The sequence below is a fragment of the Mauremys reevesii genome, linkage group 1, assembly GCF_016161935.1.
Source record: "Mauremys reevesii isolate NIE-2019 linkage group 1, ASM1616193v1, whole genome shotgun sequence".
Taxonomy (NCBI): domain Eukaryota; kingdom Metazoa; phylum Chordata; order Testudines; family Geoemydidae; genus Mauremys; species Mauremys reevesii.
In genome coordinates this window covers 75689730-75704212 of record NC_052623.1, presented here as the reverse complement: position 1 = coordinate 75704212, position 14483 = coordinate 75689730, and the positions used below count along the sequence as shown (strand labels likewise).

General features: G+C 41.8%; 1 long non-coding RNA gene across 1 annotated transcript; it reads left to right on the top strand.

Moving 5' to 3' along the window:
* The first annotated feature begins 193 nt into the window (after positions 1 to 193).
* On the top strand, positions 194 to 13049 carry LOC120395607. The gene is made up of 3 exons (XR_005592719.1): positions 194 to 337; positions 3064 to 3152; positions 12589 to 13049. It is a non-coding gene; the product is annotated as an uncharacterized LOC120395607 (long non-coding RNA).
* The last annotated feature ends 1434 nt before the right edge of the window (positions 13050 to 14483 follow it).

Sequence of the window (14483 nt, the reverse complement as noted above, 5' to 3'; positions counted from 1 at the left end):
ATGGAATCTGTGAATCTATGACACAGCTGGGTATCTGTGGCAACTGTAGTCATAGGGTCACATACCCAACAATATACTCAAGATTTTATCATCATTTCCACTATAAGATCACATTTCCAAGAATTTATAACAATATTATAAAGACTGTGGTTTTTTCCCCAGAAGAATCTTGGCATATCTGGTCTGAGCACAATTTTTTTTTTTAATCTTACAGGGAAAAAAAATCTTGAGTTTTGTTTCTATTTGAGACAAGGAATGCTTTATAGCTTCACACATTTTTTTTTCTAGCAATACTGTCCACCCCATCTTATGATTTTATAATAATGCAATGTCAGAGGTACTTCATCTTCATTATATATTTAAGATTTCTAAATATGTTTTTTATATAATCAGAGTATTACAATCTAAAAAAGTATCTTTTACTTAAGAGTTATAAATAATAATATAATTAACAAGCTGCCCTTATAAAGCATTTACAGTTGGGTATGTTCTATGTCTAAGGTACTTATATAGTCCCCAGTACCCTAATGCCACACAATCTTTAATATATATTTTCCTCACAACACCTCTGTGAGGTAGGGAAATACCATCATCCTCTTTTTACAGATGGAGAATTGAGGCACAAAGGGACTAAAATCCATATCCACAAGGAGATCTGGGTGTTGCAAAGCCTAACTGTTAGGCTCCTAGCCAACCGGCAGAATTAATAAACCCTGAGTTAGGGGACAGGGCTGCCTATACAATGCAAGGGGAGAGATAGCATCTGAGAATGGGATCCACAAAAGTTAGCAGGGAGCCACTAAGCTAGCCAATGCAAATGCTGATGAGAGGGAATGCTGATGAGAGGGGGTCTGAGCTGCAAGAAGTCACCTCTCTCTCTTTGGGATCCACAGCTAGGAACCTTTCTCCTAAGTAGGGTTGCCAGATGTCTGGTTTTCGACTGGAACTTCTGGTGGAAAAGGGACCCTAGTGGCTTCAGTCAGCACTGCTGACTGGGCCGTTAAAAGTCCGGTCTGCGGTGCAGTGGGGCTGAGGCAGGCTCCCTGCCTGCAGTGGCACCGTGCAGCTCCCAGATGCAGAGGGATTTCCTCCCTCTGGCTCCTACACGTAAGGGCAGCCAGAAGGCTCCGTGCACTGCCCCCACCCCAAGCACCAGCTCTGCAGCTCTCATTTGCCAGGAACTGCGGCCAATGGGAGCTGCAGGGATGGCACCTGCAGACAAGACAGTGTGCAAAGCTGCCTGGCCCCACCTCCATGTAGAAGCCACAGTGGAGACATGCCGCTGCTTCTGGGAGCTGCTTGAGGTAAGCTCTGCCTAGAGCCTGCACCCCTGTCCTCTCCCATGCCCCAACCCTTGCCCCAGTCTTTATCCCCATCCCACGCTCCGAACCCCTCGATGCCAGCCCAGAGCCCCCTCCCATACTCTGAACACCTCATTTCTGGCCCCACCTCAGAACCTTCACCCTCAGCCCATAGCCCTTACCCACTCCCACACACCAACTCCGTCTGACCCCAGAGCCCACTCCCATACTCCGAACCCTTTGACTCCAACCCCCAGCCTGGAATCCATTCCTGCACCCCACACCTCTCATCCCTGGCCCCATCCCAGAGCCCTCAGCCTCAGCCCAGAGCCTCACCCCCTTCTGTACCCCAACCCCCTGAGCCAGCCTGGTAAAAATGAATGAGTGAGGATGGGGAGAGTGAGCAATGGAGTGAGGGGGCGGAGCCTCAGAGTAGGGTAGTGATAGGGGCAGAGCAAAGGTGTTCGGTTTTGTGTGAGTAGAAAGTTGGCAGCTCTACTCCTAAGCTATTTTCTGCAAGAATGGCAGTGGCACAGGCCTAATTACACAAAACAGCTGGTGGGGGGAGGTGGCCTCATTTCTAACCTTTAGACCATTGATTAGGGAATACACCTGAGATATGGGAGATGCTTGTTGATGCAGATGCTACCTGATGAGGAGAAGAGATATGAATACGGGCTTCCCCTTTCTCAGCTGAGTGCCTTAACCACTGAACTACAGGGCACTATAATGATGGTCTCTCTCATTCTCTCTTGTTGAAGCCGATCCACTTTGTATAAATAATTAAACATTCATTGGGCCAGAGAGAAAGTGAAATTAAAGCTCATGGAGAATAGGGATTTCACTGTCCTCAGTGGCCAAAGCCATCTCAAAGGGGGCAGAGAAAGTGGGGACATCTTTCTCTTCTGCTGTTGGCCAGCAGAGATATCTAGGTGTGTAGTGACTTATACAGAACCATGTGGGAAGATCCTGAGTAGCAAAGGGAACAGTTTAGATGAGGCACCAGGAAATCTGTGGGGAGATGGCTAGGAATGTTAAGCTGCAGCTGGAGTAGCCAGTTCATTTAAGCCATGGCCAGCACATCCCTCGCCCGTGCTGCTTCCCGCTGCCCCCATTGGCCTGGGACGGCAAACCGCGGCAAGTGGGAGCCACGATTGGCCAAACCTGCCGATGCGGCAGGTAAACAAACTGGCCCGGCTCACCAGGGTGCTTACCCTGGTGAACCGTGTGCTAGAGGTTGCCGACCCCTGTTCTAAGGCCTTGGTCCTTCAAAGAGTTCTGCAGAGGCACACCTGTGTGATTCTGATGTTTTGGTGATCACCCAGACCACTATGGTGTTAAATTACCACTTGCTCTGTAACCTTGGGGTGACTTTATACAGAATCCTTTACTGGTCTGTGTGATCCCCAAAATTACATAGCTGTGCAGTCATTAGAGAAGTTGCACCCCAATATCAGCACACTCCAAACACTTGCAAAATGGACCCTAACAGATCCAGAACAGAAGGACGGTCTTGAAGGTAAAAGGCTCTTTCTGAATGATGGATCCCCCTTAGGGCAGGGGGCGTGCTGGGAAACTGGTCAAAGGCAATAGGTAACTTGTATTTGGAAAGGGAATGTATCAAATACAGACGGTAAAACCCAAAGTTGTGTCTTTATGTTTGTTTTCTGTGTAACTTGTACATGTTTATTTTTCCTAAATATTTCATCTTTGAATCTGTGGTTTTCTACTAAATAAACATTTTGTTTATTTTTATCCCAAGCAGGTATCTGGTGTGCAAACGGAGTGGACTGTGTGTGCCAAAGTGAAACTGGGGGCTGTTTTCACTCCTTTGGGGGTGATGAAACAGAGGTGAGAAGTCTGAGTCTCTGGTAGTTAACTCGAGAAGGACAGTTTTGGGGAGACTTGAGAGACCAGAAGCATCTCTTGAGACAGGCTCAAGGCCTAAATAATGAATGGAATCTCTAGTCAGGTATTCAGCTGGCATAACAATGTAGACAAGAATATACAGAGGACCAATGCTGGGCTATTTGGTGAAGGCGTAGGATGTATTCTATTGTCCAGTAAACAAACAAGTAAAAACTCAATCTACAGCTTGCAAAATGTGTTGGCTAAAATGCTATTTGATAACTGAAGGTCATTGTCAAAATTTTGCAACAGGGAATTCTAAATGGATGATTACCCAATGTGTTAACCAGTAATTTCATGAAAAGAGAAGAATAGATATTTACATGTTTCAGATGCATATCACTTGCACAAACTTTGAACCAGTGAAACAACTCTATACACTGTTCTTCTGATTAACTACAGGTCTGAACCCTGTTTCTATGGGAGCAACATAGGTCATAAACATAATATACTCCAAATTTGGGTAGCTATAATTTAGTGTATGCTCACTGTACTAGATTAGCAAATTTATTTATCCAGCCACACTTGTTGGACAAAGCTTCTCTACCTCTTAATTTTTTTCTTTCTTTTCTTTACCCTCCCCCCCCTTCTATCCCATTAAGAATATTGAGGATATATACAAGTGATATTGCATTTTTTTGGAGCCTAAGAGAATACAGGTAGATGCAGCAAGTGACTGGCAGGCCCTGCAATTCATTCTTAGGGGAGTCATGTTTATTGCTGACATAATTGTGAAAAGTCATGGGCCTGCATGGGGCACCAACAGAGCAGGGATGCCACACTTTGAAAACATTTTGGAATATTGAGCATAATGAAACAAACTGAATCTCAATTATATGTTTCAACTGTATTAAAAACTAGCTACATCTGAGGAGGAATTGGGCCAAACTACTGCTCCCACTTTTATTATAGTTAAACGATTTAATGTGCTCAGTAAGGAAAACATTAAATGGAAGTGCTCTTCCCCTTGTTAAACTTTCATCATTTAAGCAACTGTAAGGGTAACTTATAATAAACACTATATAACAATGTCTATACACTGTAATTAGGTAATACATTGGACTTCCAGCTACATCCCATTACAACCACAGTACAAATTTATTCTACAAAAGTATTTTTAGTGTGTCAGGAACCTTAATTGAGCAGGAAATGTTTCTTTCTTCTGGGATTTAAAGAGTGAGAAGCATACCAGGTTCTCAATTTCCCTGCAAGACTATGAAATCTCCTATTTATAGGCATTTCATGTACAAATTAGATGTTGCTATAACAAATAGCTACTTCAAATCCTCAAAGATGCACTTTAGACCTTTAAACTTCATCTCAGAATAATCAATATAAATGAATTATCTTTAATACCACTGCAAACAATTTTTAAGATGGAATTTTATTAGTAAAAAGAGCAGCCAAACTGTCATGTCTATGATGTTATGTGATAGGATGCAGTACCAGCATGAATATTATGTTATATGTTCAAATGCATAGTCAGCTTAGATATTAGCCTTACCAATTAAGCTAATGTTGCAGTTTACATTTAATTTCACTTACACTGAAAATACCATTGTTTCCAAGTGATTTGCAAGTAATGCTATTACTCAGTTAGTTATGGGAAAGAACTTTTAGGTTTTTGTAACTGGCTGGAAGTAGTTTCCTGAAACACATCATTCTGTTGATCCTGTTGGGAAAGGGTTAAGTGGATTATGTTGACTCAGCTAGATATAAGGGGAACAGGAGTGGGTCCCTGGAAGGGGGTGGGTTATGGGTAGAGCCCTACTAAATTCACAGTCCATTTTGGTCAACTTCACAGTCATAGGATTTTAAAAATCATAAATTTCATGATTTCAGCTATTTAAATCTGAAATTTCACAGTGTTCCAATTGTTGGGGTCCTGTCTCAAAAATGAGTTGGGGGGGGTTTGCAAGATTATTGTAGTGGAGGTTGCGATACTGCTACCCTTACTTCCGTGCTGAAGACAGAGCCACTGCTAGCAGCAGTGCAGTAGTAAGGATGGCATGGTATGGTATTGCCATCCTTACTTCTGCGCTGTTGCTGTGGGGTGCTGCCTTCAGAGCTGGGCCCTCAGTCAGCAGCCGCCTCTCTCTGGCAACCCAGCTCTGAAGGCAGCACAGAAGTAAGGATGGCAATACCACAACCCCCCTAAAAATTAACCTTGTGACCCCCCTGCAACTCCCTTTTGGGTCAGGAAATGCTGGTTTCCCCCATGAAATCTGTATAGCATAGGGTAAAAGCACACAAAAGACCAGATATCACATGGGGAGACCAGATTTCACAGTCTGTGATGCGTTTTTAATGGCTATGAATTTGGTAGAGCCCTAGTCATGCATGTAGAAGTAGCCAAGTCTGGTGAGAAAGCTTATGCTGAACTTTATGTAATAACACGTCATATTGCTAATTCCTTGTCATTAAAAATAAGTTGTTGCCTCAACTCAGTGTTTGGACTTTTAAAAGAAATTTGGAAAGTCACCTGCTCACAGGCTTACTGCCCTTTCAGAGTCCTTCTCCATTGTTATCTCGGAGCCGTTTTGTATACTGTCCTATACTCCCCAAATTCCTCCTGATGCCAGTCTGCTTTTCTTGTCTTTCCATCTTCAGTTCCTACCTTGATACATCCTTAGACCATGAGCATGTAGGCAAGACCCACCAGCCGAGCCCTGGGAAAGAATCTTACTATGCCTTGATCCTGCAAGTGGCTATATGAGCACACCTATGTGTGGAGCTCCATTGGTTTCAGTGGGAGGGGTCTTTGAAGGCACAGGGGTCTGGACCCACACACAATCAGTTACAGAATGGCTCCTTAACTTGTAAAGTCTTTGAGACAGAAACATTATCTTTCCATTAATCTGTAATGCACCTAGCATGCTGTTGATGCTATACAAATAGAGTCAGATTGTATCTGTTCCTTGTACATGAAAGGGAAAGTTGCAAGAAACGTTCTCCATTTGCATGCACCTTTCACAAGTTCTTTTCACAGTTGTAAACTCTGTTCTAAGGAGTAACTAGAGAGCACATTCTAAATGGATTTTCCCTATAGTACCCCTGTGAAGTAGTGAGGTACTGTCATCACATTTTACTGTATCAGCCAAAATCTTGCTTTTATTTATTCGCTCCTTTTTATTGTCTTTAATTCTATTGCTAGAGTGCTCAGAGCTCTGGGTGGATGTTATTTGGTGTAGAGAATCTACATCTAGATAAATATATGCTTTTTAACTTCATCCCATTACTCTTAATTATTCCCCCTTTGTAAATTCCCAAGTAATTCCTCTCCCTTCTTTTTGGCCTGAGTGATTAGCCAACATTTGGAGCTTTGTGAGTGGTTTCTGTTAGGAAGACAGATTGATGATACAAGTTAGATATTTATTTGGTGCAATCCTATTTGTTTACAAAGACTGTGCACAAAGTGCTATTTCCCTGAACACAGCAGGATCAAACAACAGGAGGCAATTACTTTTCTTTCAATTCTAAGCCTGTCTTTTCCAGCCAGCATTCTGCCCAAAAAGCTCTCTCTTGCTCTCAGCTTTCTCTCTGGGCAATGCTATTGCTTTTCTTGATGCCTGTTCCCTTTTCTTGTCCTCTCTGCCCGCTTTTTTGGCTGTGTCTGTCCATAGACGCCCCCACTCCCACCAAATAATACACAGCCCACTGCAGTTGCATTTAGCCCAAAGAAAAATTCCTCCACTTACATAGCGCAGCTTCTGACCAGCCTTACATGTTACCTGTGTTTTTGGCAGTGGCTGAAATCATCTTCGGTATCTTATGCCAAAAAAGAGCTTAACTGCTTTTTATGTTTATCATGCCCACCAATTCCAATAAAGTTTCACTCAAGCGCTATTATAACAATATAGTCCAGTAATGATTAATAATATAAACAATTTCATTTTTCTTTAAAAAATCACCTCAGTCTAAAATTAATTAAAACATATAAAAGGATGTTCAAAGTTATATATTATACTTTAATAAAAAAAGAGGATTTTTTTCTTGTTATTTGCTTTTGGAATCTGAAAAGTAGTGTGATTTCCTTTTTAACTTCATTTTTACCAATATGTGATGCTGGCAATATCTAAACTAATTAAAATGCAATGTTGTAGGTCTGCTATATTACCAAACTATCACAAAACAGCCAAATGGCAAGAATTTCCACAATCACTCCCTATTGCTCGACCTTGTTCATAGCGAACTAGACTTTTATTGCACATTTTTAAAGAAGCTTGAGACTCACTTGTATACAGAAAAATACAAATAAACACATTGTGATGCTATATATAAGAAAGATGATTATTTGTATCATTGTTGCTATCTCTGTTATACAGTTACAACAAAACTTGTACAAAGTACATCATATAATGAGTCAATGGAAAAGTTATGATTTGCTAAGTATAGGGTTCCCAAAGTGAACATGGGACACCACACAGGGCTGACCCAAGCCCCCCGCCCCAGCCTCTCTCCACAGCCCCCCGCAGAGCTGGCCCCAGCTGCTCGGTGTAACCCTGTTGTGCCCCCCTCCCTCCCGGTTGTCACTGGTCGCTCAAGCCTTGCTGGCCTCCCCGCATGCTGGAATCCTGCCTGCCCCCACTGTGCAGAGCTGGCATCGCCACTTCCCCCACCCCACACGTTGCTCCGACCACACTGCACCCCACTTTTTTGACAAAAAATGTCGAGACAGCCGGGACAGAGCTTAAAAAAAAAGGGACTGTCCTGGCCAAAATGGGACATATGGTCACCCTAGCTAAGTATGATTATCCTGTTCATGTATGTATCATTGTTGTATCTAAAGTTATGAATATTGGTTATGTACTTGTATCTTACACATGTGCTGTATTCCTGAGTAACACCGCACAATAGATTTACATCAAGGCTAAACAGCTATGTATTGATGGCTCATTAAGAACACTTAACTTTAACAAAGGGCCATTGCAGAAACTCAACCCACCAAATAAGTCTTCTTGCAGATGCTCATGTGACCCTAGACTCCATCTTCGGTCAGTAACTGAACAAAGAAGGGGCCATGGACTTTGTTTGGGACAGTAAATTTCCATACACATGTCAGAAGATGTAAAAAGACACCTGAGACATCTCCTTTTTGTCTTCATTTCCTACTTCTTTTTTCTGGACTGGATTTTTAACAAGGAAGCTTTAAACAAGGATCAATGACAATACCCCTGAGTGGATATAAAATTTATATACACATAAATTGGTATCCGTGAAGCTGCAGGGCTCTACCGGGAACTGCAGTGGCAAAAGCAGCAGCATGTCGGGCCACCGCAACCAGGAGCCAGCACCCTGTGCCGGCAGCTCCTCCTGCATGGTTGTACTGCCACCAGCCCCGCCCACTGGGTGGGTAACAAGTTCACTGGCAGCTGTCCCTGGTCATGCTAGTGTGTGCAAGTGGATTGCATGCTCCCGAACAGGAGACGCAGACTACTTAATGGAAGGGACTCTGGTCTGGACATACAATTCTTGTATGCATGCCTTCAAGCTCCTTTTTTCAAAAGTCCCCTTTATTGTTTTGTTAATATGAATAATGAGAGATTCTGACCCTGACCCAAAGTCCATTTGGGGGATTTAGGTAAGTCCCCAAATGAGACCTAATGAAGTCTCCTATCTACCATGTAAATCTACAAGAATAAATGTTTCTAAAGTGGAGGTTTCACATGATGAATTGTTTTGGCTCCATCTTTTAATTAAAAAGCAAATCTAAACGTCATTAGACAACATTATGAGGTACTTGATTATAGACATACACATACCATTGGTTTTAAAATCACATTGGTTTAATGCTCCAAAATACAGGTGGAACTGGTGAGAGCTTGGTGTTTTCTACAGGCACATCATTCAAAAACATCCAAAGTGATTTGTTTTTAAACTTGAAGGGAAAATTGCCCCTGGGCTGGAAACTGGTATGCCAAGTGAAATTTCACTGAAATAGGAGTTTATAAATACTGGCAGGACCTTAACTACGGTGATGTTGAAGATCACTATAATAAGAACACTATAGAAACTTTTATAGCCTTAACAAATTCCCTACCCAATCTTCATTTACATTAAAAAAAATTCTCCTCTGTGTCTGGACAATGACAAAAATTCTGTCTTGGATGAAGAAATGAGATAATATGGAAGACATTTTATGTCAGGAAATATTAATGAAAGTGTTAATATTGCCTTGTAATGTTACAGCAAGAATACAGCAAATACTGCAAATATGAACTGTGCAAATATGAACTGTGCATTGTGGTGCTCAATTTGCACTGTTCATTTTAAGCAGCTTGGAATAAATCCTGGCCCTACCTGAAGTCATCTGAGTTTTGCCATTTACTTCAGTGGGACAAAGATTTCACCCTTGATCTCTAACTCTGTAATATGTGAGAGTCTTCAATATATGCATTACAGAGTTGGACATTTAGTGCAAGAACTGTAGGCGTATAGAGCAGATTAATGGAACTCTGGAAATAGTGTAAATTAAATGTGTACATTTGTATGTGCCAGGATTTCCCTTCAATACCTTACAAATGCTGGGAATTGTGTAAACCTGGGAATTTCAAACTTGGACAAGCATGTATAGTCTAGCATATAAGGCCATATACAGCAGAGCATTGAGTCTGCTAGTTTACATCATGCATTAACTGAAGTGAAGTGCTTACTAAAATAATGGCTAAAAGAAAATAACTACCCAAGAGTACTATGATATGTGAAGTTATCCCATATATAATTACAATCAGGATAAAGGAGTTTAAGTTACCAGACAAGGTGAGAGAGTTTAGCCCTTTCTAATTTGGTACATTGCCTCCAGCATAGGTCAATATCTCATAGTTCAGAAGAAACTAAGAACCCACTGTTTCAAGAATACATCTAGCCAATTTTGTAATGTTGTGGATAGGTCAGGGGTCAGCAACCTCAGGCACGCGGCTCGCCAGGGTAAGCACCCTGGAGGGCTGGACCAGTTTGTTTACCTGCTGCGTCAGCAGGTTCGGCCAATCGCGGCTCCTACTGGCCGCGGTTCGCTGTCCCAGGCCAATGGGGGTGGTAGGAAGTCATGGCCAGCACATCTCTCGGCCTGTACCACTTCCCACAGCCCCCATTGGCCTCGGATGGTGAACTGCGGCCACTGGGAGCCGCAATCGGCCAAACCTGCTGACACGACAGGTAAACAAACTGGCCTGGCCCACCAAGGTGCTTACCCTGGTGAGCCGCGTGCCAGAGTTTGCTGTCCCCTGGGATAGGTGATGGGAGTGAGTATTTGAGACCATTTCCTTACTGAACTCTGTTGTAGATCATCACCTTATGTCCACATGCTAAAATTACAATATTGCATTATCTAAAGAATATCCCTTTCTTTTTCCTCCATTGCTCCATTGCTAGTAGAAGTAACAGTTTCCTGCCATTAACAGCATGAAGACATATGGACATAGCAAATGGCTAATGATTGTCCAACATCAATCAGAATGAAAAACATTGGCGTATATAAATACTGACTGGCACTCACATTTAGAAACTTAAACTAGCATTTATGTAGCACTAATGGTATAACTAACATTTACAAAATCACCTAGCTCTTAGATAGCATGCTTTTGATCCATGGAGCTCAAAGTATCAGTCTTCCAATTTTACAGATTGGGGAAATGAGTCATGAATAGTGGAAATGGCAGGCTAGTAGCAGTGCTGGAAATAGAAGCTATGCCTCTTCAGCCTCAGTCCAGTGCCCTCTCTACTGGGCCATATGCTCTCTCCTTCTCTTTCTCTTTCTATAGTTTATGCTAAAATCTAAAATTGTGCTAAATTGGTGAACTAGTTACAAAATAAGAGGCTATGAGAAAAGGAGTTTACCAGTGATAAGATTCACACCACCATTTAGTGGAAAATGGACTGAAGAGAACCAGACAAGTGCCAATGTATTCAGTAATACCCTGTATGCGGCAAAAAAAAAATCTGGAAAAAATAGTTTAAAACTTCTTCTGGAAACTAACTGGCAAATTTAGATTTCTGTTTCAAATTTATTTATATCTTGGCTCATAGCCTTCTGTTTTCTGGCTGGATACATATCCCTATAGTTCTTACCTTTCCAACAGCATTTTCCCATTGCCATAGCAATATTCATGTGCGATTTCTCTTCTGATTATCTCACTGCTACCACATCTCAAATAATAATTCTTTCCTGGCTCTTTCCTATTTTTTATCTCTGACAATATACCGTGGGGACATAATTATTATTAATTATTTGGTAAGCATTGGTAATGGGATCAGGGCTGTAAAAAACAGAGGAAGATACAGATCCTACTGCAAGAAATCCTGCTGAATCTAAATAGATAGAGGAAAATGCAGGTAGAAAAGGCCCAGGATGACCCAGAGTATGGGCCTATCTTGCATCATTCCAGTATTTGTGTGTATCTTTATTTTAGGTTTATGGCAGCACATCTTAATTAGGTGAGTTAACAGGAGATATCACTGAAAATGTGAGTTGTCAGGAGGAACTGGAATGAACAGAGGATACTCACCAATGTTCCTGGTGAGAGGAAGCTAATGCACTGCATAAAGAATGGGAGAGACAGTCTGTATGACAGATAAATTCAGTTTCCAGGACAGTTCTCTAACAAAAAATTTCAAATGTTTGAAAAAAAATAATCTTGAATAATCTGAATTTTTTCATGTGAGGAGAAATCTAAAAAAAAAAGTCTGTGGCCCAATAAAGATTTTTCAGGTCAACCAAAATGGATTTTTTTTGGCTTGCTTCCCAGGCTGTTCAACTTCCCAGATAACTGGCTCCCCAAGCTACACAATTTCAAAGGAGTCGGGAGCCCAGGCAGCTGGGCAGCCTGGTGCATCAGGGAGCCAGGCCACCTGGGGCACAAGGTGCTGTGGAACCCTGGTCTTCTGCTAGACAGACAGACAGGTTGTCAGAGAGACCACCAGGATGACTGCTGAGTAGTGCGAGAATCCCAGGGAGGCAGGCAGCAGGAAACCAGAGGTAGGCAGGTTGGCCAGCTTGCCTGACTCCCTGGTTTGCATCAAGAGTTTAGCTGATATGTTCCACAAAAGTGTGTTGATTCCAATTCTATCTGCTATTTTTTTTTCAAATGGAAAATTGTTCTTCTGGAAAATTAGCAACCATTTCTAAGGCTATGTAAGGAAGATTGCTTTTGCAGCACCATTTTGGATAGACTGCTAGATAGCAAAGTGGGAATCAGGGAGGTCAGAAAGAAAGTTTTTACTGTTAAGTGCAAAAGACATCCTGTGGGAGGTCAGCAGGACATAAAAGAAATCATGAAAACATTGGGAGTTGCTGGCATGGATGTCTGAACAATACACTATATTTTGTCTCATAGCTGCCACAATCTGGAATTGACTTTCTTTTTTTCTCTTTCTACACTAGAACAAGAGGGCAGGTGTGTGAATGGCAGGAGCTTCAGGAGAGGGTAACGGAATGGAGAAAGGAAGAGTAATTGAAAGCTGCAAAAGTGGAGGACCATAGGACTAGATTATGACTTTAATCATAGTCCTAAACAAGGTGTGGGGCATAAACTGTTCCACCCCAGAAGTTGCACTGGGGCTCAGAAACACCTTACTGAATCACAATTCCTTCCTTGCTTCCTTTTTGCTCCAGTAGTTTTCTGCTGCTCTATAATAGCAACCCCTCCCATATTGCCAGGGCTCAGCTATACTGGTCAACTAATAGAAGAGCCAAAGGTTTGCTTATTCCCTTCTCCTCCCACCCAATCTCCACTCACCTGCTCTGAGGGGCATGGAAGGATGGAGTAAGCAGGCATGCAGCCTTCTTTTTGTACTGCACTCCCAAAACAAAGGTCCCCATAGCCCATGTAAGGGGACCTCTTATTCACCATATGCCCTTGTGCACGTGTGTAGGCCAAGTAACAATCTAGCTTGTAATCAGGAAAGGGAATACACATCTTTCCGTAGAGAATCTTGGACTGAATATCGCTTGCTTGTTATGACTCTTGGAAAAATAGTGTCCTGCATATACCTTGACACTCTGTTTTCTTCAATAATGAGGATCAATAAGGATGACAACGAATCACATGTAGTGCTACAGAAAAGTAGGCTTTATGAAAATCTTATTTCCTACACTGTCTCATTAATCAAGGAACTGGATAGCAGGGTCATATATTACTTTTCCTCCAACACTTTCTCTGTCATGAGCATGTTTTCTACTCATTTTGTATAGCTACTACCCCAGTTGCTCTACTACATTTAAAACATGTTATAACCTTGATGTAGCTATTTGCATCTAAAGTTATTTAAGAACACCTTAGCTATAAGGGAAAGTGCTAAATTTAATGGATGGGTCAATGCCAAAACAGGAAAAATTGTGTCTTTAAAATACAAATATCTGGATGAACTCCTGCATACAGAAATACTTTTTTTCACCACTGGGCCCTTTTCATATTTGCAATTACTCAGAGAGATGAAAAGCAGTGGATTTATCATCTTCTTTAATAAAAGTAAAGAAAGAGAGAGAAAGATAAAAATGGCAGCCAGCCCTGATAATGATGCAGCAAGCAGAGTCATAGCAGGGCTACCAGTTTTTATATTTGAAAACAAAGAGAACAGAAAAAGATACATATAAAAACAGCAAACCAAACAAAGACCTCCAGTCCTGGAACAGTGTTTGCTAACAGGGAACGCCAGACCATGCAGAGTTCCATTGAAGCTATAGGTATGGGTCCCCATTCAGGAATGTCATACTCCGTGTCAATCTGAAAGTCTATTGACAGTGTTGTCACAAAAAAGTCTGAGTTTGGCTCTCTCAGCTAGTTGGTTGGGCAGTACAGAGGCTGGTCCTGCGCCCATAACTAAAACGAGGAAGCCAAGGAGATTGGCTGGCTTCAGGAGATGTGGAGGCAAGGGGCTAACAGGCTGCAGGAGAAGAGTGGAGGGAGCAGAGGGGATAGTATGGCGGATTGATGGCTGCAGGGAAAGGTTTAGTCTAAGGTCTTAGTGTGGAAAACTGGAACTATCGGCCAAAATGTTAGTAAACACCGTTCTGCAATGCTTTAATATAAACTAATTAATGCTTTTTTATTTTTATTTTATTTATATTTGAGAATCCCATCTCAGTTAATAATCTTATAGATAAGAACAATGAGATGTTCTGATGGTAGAAAAAATGAACATAACCACTTTTTATATGCGTATAACAACTGTAGAAATCAATCTCTTCTGTACCTACACCTACAGTATCAGGTAGCTCGTAACATATATTTATCACATACACTGTGTTTTCCTCTCTGAGAATCTCAAAAAAGTGGC